Source organism: Trichechus manatus, unplaced genomic scaffold, assembly GCF_000243295.1.
Source record: "Trichechus manatus latirostris isolate Lorelei unplaced genomic scaffold, TriManLat1.0 scaffold00156, whole genome shotgun sequence".
Lineage (NCBI taxonomy): Eukaryota > Metazoa > Chordata > Mammalia > Sirenia > Trichechidae > Trichechus > Trichechus manatus.
Window position 1 is genome coordinate 1,883,379 of NW_004444092.1, and position 22,352 is coordinate 1,905,730.

The window sequence follows — 22,352 nt, forward strand, 5'->3', positions numbered from 1 at the left end:
ACTGGCCTGACAGAGACTGGAGAAACCCTGAGAGTATGGCCCCCGGACACCTTTTCAGCTCAGTAATGAAGTCACTCCCGAGGTTCACCATTCAGCCAAAGATTAGACAGCCCCATAAAACAAAACGAGACTAATGGGGCACAACAGTCCAGGGACAAGGACTAGAAGGCAGGAGGAGACAGGAAAGTTGGTAATAGGGAACCCAAGGTTGAGAAGGGACAGTGTTGACACGTTGTGGGGTTGTTAACCACTGTCATAAAATAATATGTGTACTAATTGTTTAATGAGAAACTATTTGTTCTGTAAACTTCATCTAAAGTACAATTAAAAAAAGTAAACGCACTAAAATATAGCTTAATTGAATAGAGCAAATAATTTCAAAAGCATAAGCTTCATGTGTTCATGAACTTAAGGGTTCAAATACGCAGGCCCTAATTTTAAAGAAATTTTAACAATAATAAATAAAGGTTAGCTACAACCTCCAGGAGTCCCTGGGTGGTGAAAATGGTTAAGCACTCGAGTACTGGCCGAAAGGTTGGCGGTTCTAACCCACCTAGAGGTATCTCAGAAGACAGGCGTGGAGATCTGCTTCCAAAAGGTCACAGCCTTGAAAACCCTATGGAGCAGTTCTACTCTGCACACAGGGGGTTGCCATGAGTCAGAATCGACTTGATGGCAACTAACAACAAGCTACAATGTCAAGGTACAGGACCCAGAGAATTTCCAGGAACTAAGAGAACAGTTACATCCACAGTAAGATAAATCCAAAGATATAATTTGATCTCACACTCTCCAAATCACATGACAGTGGACTCAAAGTTCTGAGACTCCATGAGCTAATACAGTCTTCCCAGAATTACAGAACAAGCAACAATACCTCAAAAGCAATGCTCTAAGCTGTAGACCTTATAGTAACTTTATAATAACTTGGATTGACGTTATCAAAAATTTTTTAAATGCGGGTGGATAACCCCATGCCTTGGAATTAAAGCACACACTGGTAATTCTTAACTATTTAAACTTAAATAAATAAGGAAGAAAGAAAAGAAAAAAGAAATTACATTTCACTGAAAATGCAAGGAAATTAAAAGTTCAGAATTATCTAAAAGAACCAAAAATTACACTCATTTTTTCTTCTCTAATTAAAGATTAATTTTATCAATAACTAGGAAATCTGGCTTGGCATGTGGTATCCAGATTCAAGATAGTTCCAAACTACTAATATAAATGGAGTATGTTAGGCATATAAAATACATAATTACAAACAAGTCATATATTATAAATAGTTAAAGGAAGTTTCAGTGACAGAGTTCAAAATTCATATGGTATTTTAGCACAATATCTAACTTTAACTGATATGACTGGGTAGTATTAAAAACTGTCCTGGGATTAATTCTGCACAATGTCTGGTGATATATCAGCCTGTGTAGACATATTTACCACATCCCACTAATGTTTTCCGTGTATCATCCATTTCATGTGATCATATTAATTTCAAAGCATAAACAATATCTAACAAGGGAGCCACAATCCTAATTTAGAAATATGAAGCTCATATTGGTTTGCTTTGTTTCTTAGGATAACAACTGCCATGGCTGGATGAAAGATATTCCCACTAAACTAATAAATAAAATCAGCAAAGGAAACGTACCATTAAAGTATCCAAAATACAGGACTTCAGTGCATACCCCATAGCCTAGTGTTATCTTCGGAACTATACACCAAGGCCCCTGATGTCTTTCTGAGGTTTAACTTGGCATTCAGCTGACTACCCAGAGATTCTGCAGTTTTCTGCCAAATAAAGGACAAACATCCCAACTGGGTATGGTGTGCTACTTACTGCTGTTTTTGTGGCAGACTGCAACACTCTTTCTCCACACACACAAAAAAAAGCCTGACATTTCTGGCTTAAGGGCTTTTGAGCCTAATAAATAACTCCATTTCTTATGACAGAGGTTTCTTTCATTGATGGATTTATTAAATAAATAAGCAGTTCATCAGTTTACAGAATGTGTTATTTCACACAATTTAATATGAAAGAACTAGCAGGTGGTACTATTGAGAACCATCAGTAGTAGGAATTGTTTCATAGATGACCAACTTAATCTACCTTTGGAATGCTGCCATCCTTTATAAGGTTTTTCCATATAACACATTCAAAGTTTTAGTGCCCATCTACTCAGGGTGTTTATGAAATCCTTGTGCGACGTTAAACTTGACCTATCCCACTGAACTGTATTTTATGGCACTATGTTAAAACTGCTGTGTATTCATCCAGACCACATTCTTTAAAGGAACTTTGAGCCAGGATCATGAATGCAATTTATGAAATCACTCTGCAGCAGCTGGAGAATGTTTTCAATGAGGTGGAAAATCAGACTGAATGTTGAATCACCAAAAAATGGTGGTTATGTTGAAGTCTATAAATTTAAACTGCAATGTTAAAGTCTTACGCACACTGATTTAAGTCATTTTTTTTTTCTGTTGCAAGTACAACAAAGATTAAGGTTTAAAGTTAACATGGAACTTTTAAAAACACCCAAAATGTTTAGGATGTTATATATTTCTATTAGAAATTTTATTACTTTTCCCTTGTTAAAAAGCTAATAGCGACTCGTAAGAAAAATGTTTTATAGCATCCTAAAAAGGCTAAAATATATTTTAGAGATCACTGATTACTCAATTGACTTGGACCATATTTTCTAAATTTCACTATTTATAAAGACACACATTTGAAAGTAAATTATTTCCTAATTAGTTGTGAAAGAAGGAGAGAAATTATCAGTATAAGAAAGAGACTGGTTTACATGTTAAAACAGAACATGGCTAGATGCAATGTCGGATCCTAAGACAGAAAATGCAGATTAGCGGAAAAACTCGTGAAACCCAAATAAAGTTTGTGGTTTAGTTAATAGTATTGTACCAAGGATAATTTCTTTAAATTCTGACAAATCTACTATGGGTATGTAAGATGTTAATGTTAGGGGAAGCTGGCTGAAGGGTATAAAGAAAGCTTTGTAGTATCTTTGAAACTTCTACAAATCAAATATGATTCCAAAACTAAAAACCTTCAAAAAAAAATTTTAATGGGATGAGAATATTGGTAGCTTCTCTAATCTTCTTCTCTACCTTTCCTATACTCACTGATTGTGACGGAATGTAGTTTCCAAAGTTAGCCACAACAAAATCGCCCATCCCACAGTCTTTTACCAATATTGCCTCCATTGTTGTTGCTGCTGTTAGTTGTTGTTGAGTTGATTCCGATTCACAGTGACCCCATGTGTGCACAGTAGAACTGTTCCATAGGGTCTGCAAGGCTGTTTCCTGAGGTACCTGTGGGTGGGTTCGAACCACCAACTATTCGGCTATTACTCAAGCAGTTAACCATTTGCGCCACCCAGGGACTCTCATTCTCTCCATTAGAAGTTGGTATTTGTTTCTCCACACCTTTGAATCTATGACTACCCTGACCAATAGAGTATAATGGAAGCAATGATGTAGCAGTTCTGGGTGTAGGTCTTAACTAACCTGGCAGCTTCTATCTCCTGCTTCTATAAATGTTCACTCTTGAGATACCTCCTCTTGGAATGCAACCGCCATTTTATGAGAAACACAAAAGCGATGAGAAGAGGCTATGTACAGGTGTGCTTACTGACAGCCTTAGTTTGGGCTTCAAGCCAACAGCCAGCATCACCTGCCAGTCATGTGAGTTTCCTGATAGCTTTAACCCCAGCCAACATCTGATTGCAGCCACATGAAACAGCTTAAGCAAGAATTGGCCAGCCAAGTCCACTCAACCTACAGAACAATGAGTAATAATAGGTTATTGTTTTATGCCCCTAAGTTTGGAACAAAAGATAACTGGGAAATTGGTAATCAATAAAAAGCTACTGACTAGACGTATTCATAGAAGACATGGAAACAGTAGGTCTAGAAAACAGAAGATCTGGAAAAAAGTAACTGTGTCCCTTTCACTTTCCTATTCCACCTACTTATATCTCATCACAAAATTTATTAACTATAACAGGTGGAGACAGTGAGTAAACTTCAGGACTCAAGTGTAACTTCACAGGAAAGATAACTTTTTTAGGTTTATCAAGAATCAAACATATCAGTTCAATAATGCTTAGGCTGGAGCTCTGGTGGCATAGTGATTAAGAGCTCGGCTGCTAGCCAAAAGGTTGGTAGTTCAAATCCACCAGCTGCTCCTTGGAAACCCTATGGGGCAGTTCTACTCTATCCTATAGGGTCTCTAGGAGATGGAACCAACTCAACGGCACCTAACAACAACAACAACGCTCAAGCAATAAATATTTCCTTAAAAAGGACATGAATTACTTACTGCATATGCTTCCCAAAATAACATGAATACTTCAGTGACTCTCAATGGCTAGAGAAATCAACCCAAAAAGAAGCTGTAAGAATATTATCTAAAATTGACTATAGAACACAAAATAATAATAGCTGGTATTTATCTCAGATAATCCTCACAGTCCTATCAGTAGATGTCACTAGGGTTGGTGTCACTCAGTACAATAACTCATGGTGTCACACCCCCATCAAGCTAATTACCACAATATTGTAGCTACAACACCAGAAGATATGGCAAAATCAGCAACTATAAAAACACCGGCAACAACAAAAACAACAGCATGTGCTTGTAGCATGTGCAGATGAAACGAAGTGATTCAAAGCATCCTTGTAACTGGGTAATAATGACAGCTTTGATCGGAGCACATTAGAAGGTTCAGAAAGTAAATCAGTATAGAGTTTTAGCCTTGTAGGCACACTGATACATATAAGTTGGGCTTCTGAAAATTTTGTTGTTGTTGCTATAACTAACTACAGGCAGTCCCCAGGTTATGAACATCTGCCTCACAGACAACTCATACTTGCCCTTTAATGTTATGTAAATTTGCTCTCACTTTAAAATGATTGAACCCAACCCCTACTCAACAAATTCTTCATCACAATCACCTTCAATTGCTGCATGGGCAGCTTTTAAATCATTAAAAAGGCTTCCAGCCTTTTCTTGCACTAAAGTAAAGCTAAATAAGAACCATATGCACCTGTTCCGACTTATCTACAAATTCAACTTAGACACAGGAATGGATCTCGTTCGTAACCTGGGAACTGCCTGTACAGGGATATTTTTGAAAATAATAATAAATTTCTGCTGAAACACTGCACAAAAATTTTATAGGCAGTCATTTTGGTGTCACCCCCTCTGAGAGTGTCACCAGGTGCAGCCCACACCCACCGAGCACTCTAGTGATGCCACTAAGTCCTATGAGGGAGGTCCACATACTATCTTTACTTTACACATAAGGAAAACGAGGCTTAGTAACCTCAAGCAACTGCCCAAGGTCACCAGGTTAGAGTCAGGGCTTTAAACCAGTTCATTCCAGTTCGACCCCCTGCTGAAAATTTGCCTTTCCACTCCAGATACACTGAATCAGAATCTACATTTTAGCAAGATCCCCGGAATCTACATTTTAAAATCTACATTTTAATCAGAATCTACATATTAACATGATTCTTATGTATAGTAACAAAATCCCCAGGTGATTTTTTGGTATAATTTTTCTTAAGTATATATAATTATTCTTATGTATACTTAATACTTAAGGCTTCTTTTATACATTTTAATAGACCATTTGAATCACTAATCACATAGTTTATTTCAAACTTGGTTCTAACATTACACTCTATGGAAGGATTTATATTCTTGAAAAAAAAATTCTGAAAAGTCCTTCTTATTGGGCCAGCTTATAAATAAATTGGCAATTTAATAGAGTCTGCTGGTTTGTTGAACTGTGAACAAATTAAACACGTCTTTCATATAATTCTCCAGAATGCAAATGATTCAATCCTCTTGATTCTACCTCTAACAGTACCTCTAGAAGCTGTTTTCCCCGTTTACTCCCCACTGCCACTACTCTAGTCCAGAAATTCATCATTTCTTGCCTAGACCCTTGCAAATGTCCTTCCTATCTCTATTTCCTCTACAGACATGACCCACATTGCTACCATAGTTCTGTTCTTGAAAACACGTTTGATCATTTTATTACCTCCACCTGGAGGGAAAAAACTTTCAAAGTACTTAAAAATTAAAGTCTAATAGCCTTAGTATAATATGCAAAGCCCCCACCACTACCAGTGATGCCTCTATCCAACCCAGCCATCTTTTGGATATCACCTCTCACTATATTTCATCAAATATTGTTTCTTTAACATTATCATTTTTCAATATTCTGCTTAATACTGCTTATGTAGGCAATTTTATTATCTAAAAAGGAATGAACTAGGCAAGTATGAATGCAGTTAAAGTTAATTATAAAGGTAAAAGAAAAAGAGAATTGGGTGAGCTAAGATCATCTACTTAAAATGAGAGCCATCAGAAAGCTAGAGAAGAAGGGAACATGTCAGCCAGCCCCTAAGGGCACATTATCACAGGGGTTCTCAATCTTGGCTGCACATTAGAATCACCTGGGGAACTTCTAAAATTCCCAAGCAGGCTGTACTCCAGGCCAATTACATCAGAATCTCTTGGGGTGGAACCCAGGCACTAGTATTTTTCAGAGCCCCCCCAGGTGATTCCAATGTGCAGCTACGCTGAGAACCACCCTAGTAAGACAAGACTGATGAAAAAGGAACACAGAGTTGACAACCCAGATAACTGGAAAGCAACAATGCTGTATAGTGCCCATAAGTATGGTTATGATTTTCTTCAGGAATGTTTAGTAGCTTGAGAGCAGGGACAGATAAAGGGAAAGTTAGGGTTTATCCAGAGTTGGAAACTGGCAGGGATCAAAATAATTGAAAGACCTGATTCTCACAGCACTACAATGATTGATCACAGGCTTCAGGTGAATAAGAAAAGAAGTCAGGAAGTGGTGTATGACTGGGCAACCAGGGACTAGAGTATCAGGGGCCTAGCTACAGAAAACATTGCCTATGGCAATTAGTTTTAAATTGCTGAATGATCTCTCTCACAGCTGACGATGAAAACCATGATGGCCAATAGAAACTGCTCATTAGCACCCTCAAGCGGTGCCCAGGGTATGGGTCTTACCTGCCATACCTTAGCTGTGCCTCAGCCACAGGTGTCGATGAGTTGGGTGAACAAGTGGAGTACGAAAGAGTGACAATTTAGCATCAGACAGTAGGGTTTCTGAATGTATGATGTCATAGGCGGCCCTATTCTAAATGACTATATCATCTAGAGCAAGGCCACAGAAAAGAATTACTAGAATAAAAAGGTAAAAGTCACTGGCAGAGAGTCTTTAGAAAACAAGGGACTGAAATTAGGGTGTTAGCTGGGACATCATCATGGATGTTAGAGTTGCTCAGGCTGATTATAATAGAGCTAGAAGGGGAGGAAGCCTAAGCCAAGGGGCCCTGTGAAATCTGGGGCACAAGGTGGAGCAAGCAGAGGACAGCAGTGGGCAAAGTCAGGCAGTATGAAGCTCAGAAGATGGCAGCCTTATGAATGAGGTGGAAGAGAAAAGGACTGAAGTGGCAGACTGACAAGCCTCACCACAGAAGCCAAGTCTCAAACATGAAGAGAATGAGCAGCATCCATCTGAAAAGGCTGAGTCCTCCAAATTAAAGGGAGAAAATGGAGCATCTTTTCAAACTCGTATTTATTCAGGTCATCTCCACCCCAGCTTAATGTTCATCAGTGGCTTCCACTGCTCTTAAATTACAGATGTTATCATGGCCCACGAAGTCTAGCATGATCTGGGTCTGCCTAACTCTCCAGCATCATCAGGTACCAGCCTTGCTGGGTGTGCAGCAAATAGGCCTTTTTTCAGTTCACCAAAAGTGTTATATTCTCTCCCACCAAAGGGCCATCACACATTGTTGTTTCTCAGTCTCGAACACTCTCCCCTCCCTCCTGTCTTTATCCAGCTAACTCTTAATGTTTCAGCTCTTCCATACTGGGGCATGTCCTCTCACAACACCTGTCAATGCTGTAGTTTTTATACTTACTGGGTGATCACATAATTAATGTCTGTCTCCCAAACTGGACTGCAGTTCCATGAGGGCACAGACTGTATCATGTTTACCACTTACTCCTAGTGCCTAGCAATGTGACTGGCATATGGTAGGCCCACCATAAATGCTGTTGAAGGAATGAATGCATGAACGGATGAGAAAGAGCAAAGTGAAAGGCTGAGGAAGCATTAGATTTTCTCATAGCAACCATAGATACCATTTCTTGAGTGCCTTCTATGTACCATACATGGCTATTTCATTTAATCCATAAATCAACCTCTGAGTCAGGTCTTACCCCAATTTTATAAATAAGGAAACTAACCCTCAAAAAAGTTAAATGTCTATTGTGCCCCACCTGAGAAGTGCTGAGGCCAGGATGTGCCCATGTAGAGATTATCCTACTCTATGTAGAGCTGGCCACAGGGATACCTACAGTTAAAGTCAAATTTTTCCTCAAAAAGCAACTTTAGAGATGCATACATATACGAACATGAACCATTTGACTGGCTTCAAACTGATGCTCTTCACCATGACATTTTACAACAGAATGCAGAACTCAAGGGTCAGTGGGCCCCATTAAGACCCATTTAGGTCAGTGGAGAAGAACAGGTTTGGATGGGGAGCTCAATAAAACCAGAGGAAAAAGAGGTAGCCAAACTTCTCATGGGCAGTCACAAAAGATCAGAGAGGATGAGAAGGTGGTATAAAAGGTTGATTCACTGACTCTAGAGATCTTTCCCAAGGTGGAAGAAAGATTCATTTGTTCCACTGGGGAGATCATGGGAGATGACCAGTTTCTGCTAATGACAAAAGTCTCTCCCATATTCTACGAGGCAAAACACTGACATCACCATTTAGCACCTGTTGACATACATGAGCTTCTTTTTAAGGAAAAGCTGGGCCCTAAAGGCAGGAATCCTACGGCTCACCATCATGAAGAGGCAGAGTGTTTTCATTTGGTAACAACATGAGACAGGCTCTTTGACATTCAAAACAGAATTCAAACATGCTCATATTGACAGGCCCAAAGCACACGGACCTCTATGCACCATAAAATATGTGAGAGAAGAAACTTCATTTAATTTTCTATCGTTTTGAACAAAAATCCAAATGAGAGAAGGAACATTCACATTCTAACCATTCATTTGTTTGATACTGTAAATGCTACTTTTCTATAAATTCAGATTACCAAAAGGCAGTATCCAAAACCAAAAACCAAACCTGTTGCCATCGAATCGATTCTGACTCACAGCAACCCTTTAGGACAGAGGAGAATCGCCCCATAGGGTTTCCGAGGAGCGGCTGGTGGATTTGAACTGCCAATCTTATGAGTTAGCACCTGAGCTCTTAACCACTGTGCAACCAGGGCTCCGAAGGCAGTATACCTGCACTCAATTCACTTAGCCCTCACTGAAGGCTTTCAGTTCTTAAGTAAAATGCCCGTTATTTTCATTTAAGGCTTAAATAAAAATAAATGAAAACATATTGGCTTCTTCTACAAAATCACTATTGGAAACAATAACCCATTATGCTTTTTCATGTCTTTATAATTACCACAAGAAAATTTATTTTTCTGATGAAAAACATTTTTTTTTCTTTTTTGTTTTTGGTTTGGTAACCAAGAAGCTTAGAGTTAACCGCAAAAACTAGAGTAGTCTGGGTCAGTGTTTCTTCGATTTTGGTGTGTATCAAAATCAACCAAAGGAAGGGTAAGGAGCAGGATTATTAAAAACACAGGTGCCTGGGATCTACTCCATACCTACAGAATCAGAATTGATAGAGATGAGGCCCAGGCATATGCACTTCTAACGAGCATCCAAAGTGATCCTGATACACACCAACTTTTGAGTTCCACTAGGCATGAGTTTTTTTATACTTCCCTTCCCCCTTTCTTCTCAGTGGTCTACAATTTGCAATCTCTATTTTAACAGTCTTGTGGAGTACATATCCTTTAATGCAAATAACGTATTTTTTTGGGGAAGCTAACAGAGTATAAATTTAAGGTTAACAAGTAATTTCCAAGTATTCTACTTCTGAATTACCCATTTGAAATAATACTTGTGACTATATTTTAGGCTCCTATAGTAGTTTTTCTCCTAACATGACATACATTCCCAAACATACGACTTTATTCATCCTCACCATATCCTTCTGCGGTACACTGGAGGAAAAAAATTATTATTTCCTTCAACAGCTCAAGTCCAAATCAAACAGAGTATTATTGAACACCATCTACGTTCAAGACACTGTTAAATATCACCTCATCAGGACAGGTAAAATGCCAATAAGGTGCATCTCTGAATATGGAAAGGTTAGTGTGCTACTGAGAACACCTCACAGCACACCAATCCACCCTCTCTTGTTTGTACAGAATTAAACAGTCTGGACAGTTTAACTTTTTAAAAATTAATCAATATAAGTAGCTGTGAACAATTGTGAATAAGAGCTCAGAAGTACAAATACTTTCTTCTTTCCAAATTATTTTTAGTACCTTCATTTCACACATAAAAACTAATTTAAGATTCTTAAATTTAAGATGATAATGTACTCTGAAGTATTACAGTTACTAAGGAGAATAAGAAAATCCTAGTTTCCATGGCTTTCTGTAGTAGAAACTATCTGAAAAACTGTATAGTCGGTTTTGAAGTCTTTTGTGAAATCCCTTGCAAGATTCAACTGTTGACTGTGGTTAGAATGCATTCAAAAGTATAATCACATTGCATCATCGCCATCACCTGCTCAGAGGCGCGTTGAAGAAACATGTGCTCATGAGGCTGAAGCTGGCTTATTGTACTACACTCTCATGTGGGCTTGCCAGAGAGATTAGTCACCATTTTGCAGCTGGCTTCAAATTCAGTTGCTGCAATACAAGTGCAGATGCAATGGCTTACCCTAATTATATTGCTCCAGTTTAATCTTTCCATTTGTAGCATACTATATACTGGATCAAATTCAAGACCCTGGATTGGTTTCAAATAGAAGAGACTTCAAAATCACACATTTGTGACCCTCCCCTACAGTTTGCTGATCATATTTCATCGCTGTATCTTTTGGATCTTCTGAATCCACCCTGAAGATGATTTTACTCTCTAAGCCTTCATTTAACCTTGTTAACAAAAAAGCAGGAAAAAATTGCTCTTAAAAAAAAATTAGCAAAACATAAAAGAAGTTATGTCATCTCCAAAAATGCTGTTTTACATTTAAAATTTTTCCATTTTCTCCCTCTTTGGAATTAAACATACTAGCACAATCCGAGGGAAATTCATCTTAATCAGTGGTTTCCAAACTTGGCTGATCATCAAAATCACCTGGGAGGCTTTAAAAAAACACAGATTTCCCCAGCTTCATCCTAGATCTACCCAGTCATTATTTAAACAGGTTTCTTTTAAAATTAATCTAGAAGTTAAATAAAGCTTACGCTAGTACTTCTTACAAAAGTCAGGAAAAGTAAGAAAAATAAGAGAGGAAGAACAGGTTTCTGCCTCCCTTGAGCAGGTCTTTTGACTGTCTATTGTTATTGTCTATATTTAATAAATGATTTGTGTCAAGAACGATGTCTATGCAAAAAGATTAGGTAAATCAGAAGAACTTTTAAAACGAAAGAGGAAATAAAATTTTAGCATTAACATATCCACAGAGGCTCTAGAGGAGATTTTTGGACATTAACAATAATGATAAAGCCCATAACACATAATCTTCAAAAACTTAATTTTTTAGGCTTGGCTCCTGTTTCAATTTGTTGGATGCATCTAGTTTTTCCTTGAAATAAGTCAGAAGTATGATTTTAAAAGTATATATTTTAAAATTTAGACTATGCATTTCTACCCTTGTTTCTTAATTTATCCCATGCTAGTTGATAGGAATATGGTAGTATGCAAGAACTGATAACCCACGTCCTCACCATGCATACAGTATCATGTACGAACGACATCATAAAAAAATTTAAATAGATCACGATTAAAATTAAGTTTCTAGGAAATTAACATCAATATATTTCAAAATATCTTTGAAGATGGAAATAACACATTCAAATTACAACCAACACATTATTTTGAAAGATCACTTTCAAATTCTGCAATATTCCTCCTTCTCAAATGAAGTTTTATTTTATTATCTGATGTAAATTTTATATTTATTATACAAAAATGTGAAATAAATAACCATACACTGCTAAAATAATCACTGTATCAGTTCTAGAAACTGGAGTCCCTAAACTCTAAAAGCTATATAACTATGATAAATAGAATCTACAGTACTTTCAGTCACTGCTAAATATTCTAGAACAACCAGTAAACACCAAGTTTAATTAATAGGCAACTTTCCTAAACAGCCTTTCATATGACAGAATATTTTAATCTGGCAATTTTGAGAAACAGCAGTGGTGAGATTTAAATAAAATCTTGAAGATTTCAAACTCACACTCTCTCACTCAGGCCACAGTTCCTGAACTGCACAATTTCAAATTAATTTATATATTTAAAATTCATTTGTTAAAAATACAATATAATCTGTTTTAAATACAAACACTCCATGTTATTGATACCTTAAAGTGGGAAAAGTTGATTAATCAAATACAGTAGAGGCCATCTTATCCAATGTGATTGGAACCAGTTTTTCATTTAATTAAAAAAATTAGTTTGAAGCAGGAAATCATAAATTATATATGCATATTTTAAATCTTTTATTCAAAACAAGTTATATTTATTTCATAACGTAAATAATTCCATGCTATTTAGAAGAAACTCATTTTTTCCCACCATTGTTCTTTCATATGTTATTATGTTGATTCAGACTATTATTTAATACAACATAAAATTATTTCTAGGGCATCTGAAATTATGACATAAGTAATTTTTGCATATAGACTCCTTATTTCCTCCACCACTTCCTATTTAGGTATATCCTTTCTGCCACAACCTATACGGTTTCTGCATCATCCATAATCTCATTTCCAAAATAACCGTGCCCACTGGTTTATCAAACATTAAAAAAAACAAAAACCCGTTGTCATCGAGTTGATTTTGACTCATAGCGACCCTAAAGGACAGAGGAGAACTGCCCCATACAGTTTCCAAGGAGCAGCTGGTGGATCTGAACTGCTGACCTTTTGGTTAGCAGCCTTAGCTCTTAACCACTACACTACCAAGGCTTCCTATCATATATTAGTTCCTTAGAAATTGGTAAAAATCTTCCATTTGAATTAGATCTGTTAAAAATAAACAAAGAACAACAAACTATGTCCTTATGTTCTTGTAATTGATAATTTTCTAAAGTTATAGTTTTCACAACCAAAACAAAAAACCAAACCTGCTGCTATTGAGTTGATTTCGACTTAAAGCGACCCAACAGGACAGAGCAGAAATGCCCCATAGGGTTTCCAAGGAGCAGCTGGTAGATTCAAACTGCCGACCTTTTGGTTAGCGAGCTCTTAACCACTGTGCCATCAGGGCTGAAATTGGAATTTTGCTCTAGGCTAATGGTATATTATCTTTTAAAGTTTTGATAAATGTTACCTATTTTATGTGACTACTAGTTACATCTTATACTTTTTCTTTTTTTTAAATAACACTTAAAACCCTTTATGTATAGTGACTCCTTAAACACTCCAGAATAATTTGCAGGTCTCAGCAAGGATATTACATTCAATGGCAAAACTCTGGTTTTTAGGTCACTTTTTCTAAGTTCCTAACAACAGGATGTGAAAAAACTTCCATCTACAGGTAGCATAATCGTTTCAGGTAGGTTTATTTTCTTCAAGTGTTTATATACTTAAAGTATACATTAATGGGAAAAAATTCCATTAAATAATTCAGACTCCATTTGGTAATAAGGAGCCCTGGTGGTACAGTGGTTAAGTGATATGGCTGCTAACCAAAAGGTCGGTAGTTCAAATCCACCAGCTGCTCCTTGGAAACCCTATGGGGTAGCTCTGTCTTCTAGGGTCACTATGGGTCAGAATCATCTCGAAGGCAATGGGTTTGGGATCTGGTAATAAACTACAATATATATAATGTAGATTTGTTAAAGTCCTAGGTGAATTGGCCTGTAACAAAAAGCTGTAGTTTATTAATTCTAGTTGCACTGCTGCCTATGACTATTGTAATTCGTTTAGATTTTTAAAAATCTATTTCCACATATGATGCTATTCTATGTCATTTGTAAATTTTGGAACAAGTTGATCAGGAAATGATTTCTCCCTACAAATGCCTATACCTTCCCCACCTACCCCCCCAAAAAAAGTCAAACTCTTTGCTGTCAAGTCAATTCTGACTCATGGCGACCCCATGTGTTACAGAGTAGAAATGCCCCAAGGAGTTTTCTTGGCTGTAAGCTTTACAGATGCAGATCATCAGACATGCAGATCATCTTCCATGGCACCAGTGAGTGGGTTCAAACCACCAACCTTTAGGTTAGCAGTCAAGTGCAGACATTTCCCCAACTTTCAACTCATCTGTTACTTCCAACATGGGAAAGATGCCGGGCCAAGGCCTTTTTTTGCAGTTGGGAACCCTGATTAGAGTTCTGAGCCTTTTTTATGTAAGTCCAACATATAATACATGGTACACAATCTCCAACTGTTTTTAAGCAGAATGAGAACTTAAAGACATCTGCAGATCAATCTGATGCAGATTCCTAGATTGTTTTATACGTCATCTCACCCATACCTGTTGACAGCTCCTTTTTTTTAAAGCAATTAACCTGTATCCATTACTTCCAAAGCATTTAACTAAGTTTTCATAGGAATAATTATCACGCTTCATATTTTTTTTTAATTAAATTGTGCAATTATAGTAAAAGGCACTAATGTTTAAAGCAGAGTGAATCTTGGGAACGACAGCGCTTGGCTGGAGGGAGCGGAAGCATGAAGGCTCACCAGGGAATGGCCTATATGCTGCCAACATTCAGGGCTTTATAGAAAAGTTGGAGAATGGCACTCAATCTGCAAAGTCATTTCAGTGGAGGTCAGTTAAGACTTCTCTTGTGCACTTTTCTTTGTGAACGGTGGGACCCCTCTTTGCCAAAGAAATGGATAAAAGAGGCATTCAAAAAGATGAAAAGATAGTTGGGAGGTATTAAAGAAAAATAAATTTTGACATTCCAAATCTTTGTCAACGACCAATCCTATAATTTCAATTGCTATTTCAAAAATATATATTTCCTAATAAATGTTTCCAGAACAATTTGATGTACATATGTTTCACTTCACATTTTTTACTTAGTGAACAAAACTCATCTTACAAACAAGACATCATGAACATATTTTTTTCCATTTTGACACAGACTGCATTTTCATTAATAATGAACTCTGACAGAACTCTAACAGTCAAACTAAAATAACTAAAGTTGACCATCCATAAAGCTATAAACAGCATAAGAGAGCCTCAAAAGGTAATATTAACAGGCAAAATCTCTCCATTTCAATTTAACTGCATTGCTGTCCTTTAACAAAAAAGGCATGGACAGCTTCATCTAATATATTGCTCCAATGAAGGTGGAAAGAATTTTAGCAAGAAAAATTGGAGCACATGAACAGAATTACTAGCGGCATTTACAGAACAGACATGTTTAACATGAAGTTTTAATGATTCCAGAAGGACTCAAGCAGCCAGCCCACAACACTAAAGGACTATTACAAAGATGCCATGAAATCAGGTATGTTAGAGTGTTCCAAAATCTTTAAAGCCCTGGGAAAATACTAGGAATCCTTACTAAACTAATACATATTAATTTTTAATGATGTAAAAGTTTTGAATTGGGTATCTCAAAACTTTGGTAGTTCAAAGATTTTCTGACAATTTTAACAATTAATGATAACTTTCTCAAAGTTATTCTAGGTGATATTTTAATAAAAATGGATTCAATAGACATAGTTTTTGTAAGATCTTCCATGAAAAAACACGTTTTTAAGCTAGCTTAAAAAATGCTGAGTACTAAAAACCCTACTTAGAAATTTTCAAAACACACTAATATATCAAAGATTCTGAAAAATTCTTGTGACACGTCTTTAGTCATTTTAAACTAAGCATTTCCCAAATTTACTTAAACAAGTTTTTCCTTTTCCACCTATTAACATCCCAAGAAACTAGCAAATGTTCATGTTTCCAGTTTAATTCAAATGTTACTAAGTTCTCTTCTTATTCTGCCCTAATGTGAAAGATTTAAAATTAACTTCACATTTTTTCGATCTGCCCCCTTTTATCATCTACTATGTCATATGTGGCAACCCTGGTGGTGTAGTGGTTAAGAGCTATGGCTGCTAAACAAAAGGTCAGCAGTTCGAATCCACCAGCCACTCCTTGGAAATCCTATGGGGCAGTTCTACTCTGTGCTATAGGGTCGCTATGAGTCAGAATCGACTCGACGGCAACGGGTTTGGTTTGGTTTGGTTTATGCCATATGCAACATGCTCTCACCACTAGTTCTAAGTAAAGCTGAATTAAGATATTTTGGAGTCATCTAAAAACCAGTAAATAAATAAGATAAAAATCAAGTGCATGAAAGAAATAAAAATAATGCATGTCAATTAATGAAATTCATAATAAAGCAGTTTTCTTAAAAAAAAATACTAGAGATCTGTCACATATGTCAAGAAGGTCATGAAACTGAGTCAGAACAATACAGAACTACCCAGTCCTTGTCCAAAAACGTAATAATAATTCTAATCTTGAAATGGAAGTATAAAAGGCACAAACAAAGCTATGGAAATGGCCTATAGAGCTGGAGCTGATGAAAACTGAAAGTTTCTGTCGCAGCACATTTTCTACCAAGCTGCCCATACACTAAGTGGGATTAAATATCCACCAAAATATAATTCATCCACGAAGAAACAAAAAAATTACCTGCAACTTCCAAAAAACTGGAAAATACATAGAACTGCAAACTAATGGAAATACAAATAAAAACTGGGATGCAACTAAAACAGCACTTAAAGGGAATTGTTACCAGTATTAGTCACCATAAGTTGATTTCAACTCATGGTGACCTCATGTGTGTCAGAGAAGAAATGTGCTCCACAGGTTTTCAATGGCTATTTTTCGGAAACAGATCACCAGGCCTTTTTTCTGAAGCATCACTGGGTGGACTCAAACCTCCAACCTTTTGGTTAGTAGCCAAGTGTCTATATCATTTGCAGCACCCAGGGACTCAAATGTTGTTAATAAATATATTAAAATACTATTTTAAAAAAGGTGAAAACTGATGAGCCAAGGGTAAGCATCTGGACTTAAGAAGCTAGAATAAATTAATTTTATGTTTTACATTTAAGGCCATGGTCCATTTTGAGTTATTTTTGTGTAACTTTACTTTTTGCCTATGGATATCCAAACACCTAAAAATGTTCATCATCAGAACAGATATATAAATTGTGGTATATCCATATAATGGAATGTCAAGTAAAAATGAAAAAGCTACAGGTGCATGCAGCAGTATGGATGAATCTGAGGTACATGACACTGAATGAAAAAGACAAATTGTGATTCTACTTACATATGGGTTTAAAATCTACAAAACTAAACTAGGGATATCAACAAATGTGGTAACACTTTCAAACAAAGGGAATGAAGAACAAAACATTTAGTGAGTGGAATTTACCTCTGAGATGGGAGTAAGGGGGGTGACACTGGGGGCCTTGATAAGCAATAATAAATTCTATTTCTTAAACTGAGTGGTGGATACGTGGGTGTGCACCACGTCATCATTCTGAACACCTTCTAGCTATTTAATCAAAACAAGTTTAAATGTGATTTTAACACTTCGGATTTGTAAAAACAAGAGCTAAAACTAATGCTCGGTAAGATCTATCACTTTACGGCCCTTAGCCCAGCTGGTCTCAAAATAACTAGTAATACAGGGACACAGTAAACATTCTTGTTTGGGATAGATTTCTTCTAAGCAAACTCAACTTCATCCTCAAAACTCTTTGTCTTGCAGGCTCAGTGCCTGACATTTCTTTCTACTCCCAGTCTCCAATTAGTCCACTTTGCCTCCAGACAGTTCCTTCTGCTTTGTTTTACAGCATTCTGCCTTCCTCAGGTGGCAATGCTGGAAAATGAGTACCAACAACCTCAGGACTCACCTTCATAAGAGATGATGAGATGACAAAGGCTGAGTCTTCCCTGCCTCTAGCTAGCGAAGATCCACAATTGAACACATTTCTAACGTTCATGTCTACAACACTATAGTCTACCATCTCACTGTGCAAATGGAGTATACATAGTTTCATAAAATGACACTTAACAAATTCATATCGGAAGTTACCCTGTATTATATAATTATTCACATATACATCATCTAGATAATTTTGAGAACATAGGTAGAAAAATAAACAAATGAAAATTCATTTCAAGCAAAGAGGAAATAAAATCCTTTGACCATGCCAACGAATTTGTAAAATATGTTAAGAAGCTATTATGCAAGGCACCAGAAAGACTGGGTATTGAATAGTTAATTAGCATTTTTGAAGGTTGGGTCTCTCTCTCTCTCACACACACACACACACACACACACACACACACTCTCACATACACACTACTGGTTAAGAAATTCTGAAGAGACTCATACCATTTAACTGCCCATGTTTGTATATATACATGTGTATTTGTATCTTGTACTAACTTTTCTTTAAACCACATATTAACAGGAGAGAATTTCTAATAGTCACACCAATTGTTATCTGCCGAAACTCTTTGTCTCCAGTAACCATTGTTGCTCATTCCAGACAAACCAGGTTAGTATTAGATTATAAAATATAATTTTAAGACTACTGAAACAAAGTAGTACTTTAATAGCAGAATTTGCTTCTATTTTTCAGGTGTGTTCTACAAATGACAAATATATAGACTCATTTTAAAAAGTTTCCTTTAAATGTTTCAAGTTGTAAAGCACTGCTGCTTTTGTAAATGAGCCTGTTAATTTAACAGAATGTTAAACTTGGTCCCATTACATTATATCCAAAGAGGTAAATACTGTCTAATAAAAAATATGGGTGATTGAATCAGGGTCACTGTCACTTGGATAACTATTTAACACATAAACAGAAATGGTTTAATATATATATATACGCACATATTAAACTGTTTATATATAGATATATCTACAAAACTAAAGCTGAGCAATCGGTACTTTTATCTTCCTTCATGTACAAGTAGCTTATTCAACATCAACTAGTAAATCAAGGGTAAAAGGGAGGGCTGTAAATCACAAAGAAAAGATTCATTTTATTCTTAATGCCCACTTGAATTTATGTAAAATGTTAAGTTACAGACAGTTAAGGAGAAGCTGTTGTTTTGAATATGTAATTGCTATTTAGATGATAATGGCATGGATGTCTCAGTTAGAACCCTGATCCAAATCTGAATAAGGTCTTAATGAAGGAGGCTAACAGAAGAATGACGAATGAAATACAACAGTGTCAGCAACAGACCTTAATGAAGCAAATTACTTTCAGTACCTTTGTAATTCAGGAGGAGCTGCATAAAAAAAGTGACAACTAAAGGATCAAAAGCAGGACCTTTGCAAACTAAACATGCTTAAAACATGACATCACTGTCTGGGCAACAAGGCATTGTGGAAAACAGCCTCAATGTTTGGGTTTTACAGCTCACATCACAAAATAACTACATTAAAAGATCTGGCTTTGCAAACCAGATTCCTTAGAAAGCATCGTTATACTTCAAGTTAATGATATTTCTGAACAGAAAAGGAATTTAAATGTCCAAAGATATCTTGGCCGATTTTTAAAAAGCATTAGATGTTAACACTAAAAATAGTTTTAAGATAAAATTATAGATTCTGAATTGTTAGGTGCCGTCAAGTCGGTGCCGACTCAGAGCAATCCTATGTACAACAGAACAAAACACTGCCCCGTCCTGCGCCATCCTCACAACTGCTGCTATGTTTGAGCCCATTGTTGCAGCCACTGTGGCAATCCATCTCACTGAGGGGTCTTCCTCTTTTTCGATGACCCTCTACTTTACCAAGCACGACATCTTTCTCCAGGGACTGGTCCTCCTGATAACATGTCCCAAGTATGTAAGACGAAGTCTCGCCATCCTCACTTCGAAGGTACATTCTGGCTGTACTTCTTCCAAGAGATTTGTTTGTTCTTCTGGTGGTCCATGGTATACTCAATATTCTCTACCAACACCATAATTCAAACGCATCAATTCTTCTTTGGTTTTCCTTATTCATTGTCCAGCTTTTGCATGCATATGAGGTGACTGAAAATACTATGGCTTGGGTCAGGCGCACCTGAGTCCTCCAAGTGACATCTTTGCTTTTTAACACGTTAAAGAGAGGTCTTCTGCAAGATTTGCCCAATGCAATACATCATTTGATTTCTGGACTGCTGCTTCCATGGGTATTAACGGTGGATCCAAGTAAAATGAAATCCTTCACAAATTCTGGGTTAAAGAAAACTAGTTTTGTTTTTTTTTTTAAATTCCAAATAGTATCTATCCTTTTATTATCTGTCAGATTTATGAGGCATATTATGCATACTACTTAATAAATGATGGAATAACTTTACATATCTATATTTTAAAATCAATTTCACTTTCTGCAAAATCTCACTAAGGCAATTCGAGAGCAGATGGCATTCCCATTGCCAAATGGAACATACGTTTAACATGTTTAAATGATTTACCCAAGGTAACATTCATGATGGTACTAGAAACTAAACACAAGGCTTCTGGCTTCCAAGGAAGTTATTCAAGCCAAGTAAAAAGTGCTGTAGTTACAAAGTTAACTTGATATCCACAGGCTATTTTCTCAAGTCTTCTATGTTACAATAATTTCTATGTGACAGTAACATTCACTCCATATTAATAATTCAGGCAAGCCAAGGAGTTTACTACCATTAACTCCTACAATCATTGCTGTCCAGAGCAGGATTCATACAGAGTTGTAGAAACTGAAGTCACCTATGGTGTCCCCGCTCCTCCAATTTCTGCACAAATGGCAATCCTCCTAACCAAAGAATGCTGGTGCAATATTTATGTATTTATAAATAGAAAACAACTCCTTGAAATTAACTGACGTCCTGACATAGTCTTGTTGCTGTTTCTACAGATTGACTGAAAATGTTTTTACTTCAAAGAAGGAGACAAGAACATAAGCAAGACATTAAGAAAGACTTGCTGTCATCTGCCAGGGCTGCTGTTAGGATCTTAGGCACTACTGCATGTGTTTTTGATATTACAATGAATATTTTTCATAATTAAGTAAGTCAAGATGGTCTATCCAAAAGTAACATCAGACAGGACACTGAACATGCTGATTCATATAAATAACTCTGCACTATGACAGAGTTTTCGTCCTTATTGTGTTATAGAAAAATAACTGGCTTATAAAAGACAGAATATTCTCAGTTTTTAATAATCATAATAGTAGCTTATATCATCAGAGTGCCTTGAAACATTTTTATATTTCACATGTTATAAAAAGGTACCCACTCAAGTGATGATGTAAACATAGGAAAATAACTATGTAGGATTAAGTAAATATAATTGAATTGGGTCACAATCTCTGCACAACCTGCACTGAATGTAGTGAAAGGAGCAGTGTTATTTTACATTTTTGCAAATCTCCTTTAATATCTAGCTTAGCAGAGGATGGCTGGCTTCTTCCAGCTGCTTCTGAACTCATGCTGCTGTGATACATTGCTTGGTTAAGGTATACTGAAGAAACCAGTCTCACACATATATGTAGCTGGAAAAGGGGGGACTTAAAGGACCCCAAGAAAGAATCTAATTGAGAACTGCTGTTCTAAGATATGTCTGTGTTTCGTAGTTACAGCATCTTACTGGCCAAAGAAGAAAGAAGTACTAATGAACCTCTCAGGGATTGAACCTCAGCCCCCATTAGCACACATTGCTGGCATCACCTCTGTTGCAGGCACCTACATTCTGAGGTTGTTTAAAACCTCAGTCAGGACCACTGGGATGCAACATAGGTGAGAAAACATGTTTCTTTTCATTAATGGAATATATCTTGCCATGTGTACTTCTGCAGCCATACAAGGCACAAAGTTTATTTTTCTTTTTAACACATGAGAAATTAGAGTATTATCATAAAATGGTACTTCCTATTGAAAAGTTAAATATTCTACAGGTAAAACATGCTAGAGTGACTATTTATTCTAAACTTTGATAAAAGATTAGTTTAAATACCAGCCTTAAATAAGAACACACAAATTCAACAATTCGAAGAACTGACATGATTCATTCTTATTGCAGAACTCAGGAGCACATTTTAAAAATCTCAGTAAAAAGTTACAAAACATCAAATAGTTTTTTTTTTTTTTTTAAATATTTTATTGTACTTCAGGTGAAGGCTTACAGAACAAATAGTTT

The 22,352-nt window shown here is 36.5% G+C and overlaps 1 protein-coding gene across 10 annotated transcripts in view; it reads right to left on the minus strand.

Moving 5' to 3' along the window:
• UMAD1 (UBAP1-MVB12-associated (UMA) domain containing 1) overlaps positions 1 to 22,352 on the minus strand; it is a 221,536-nt gene that overhangs the window by 147,385 nt on the left and 51,799 nt on the right. The window lies entirely within an intron of this gene.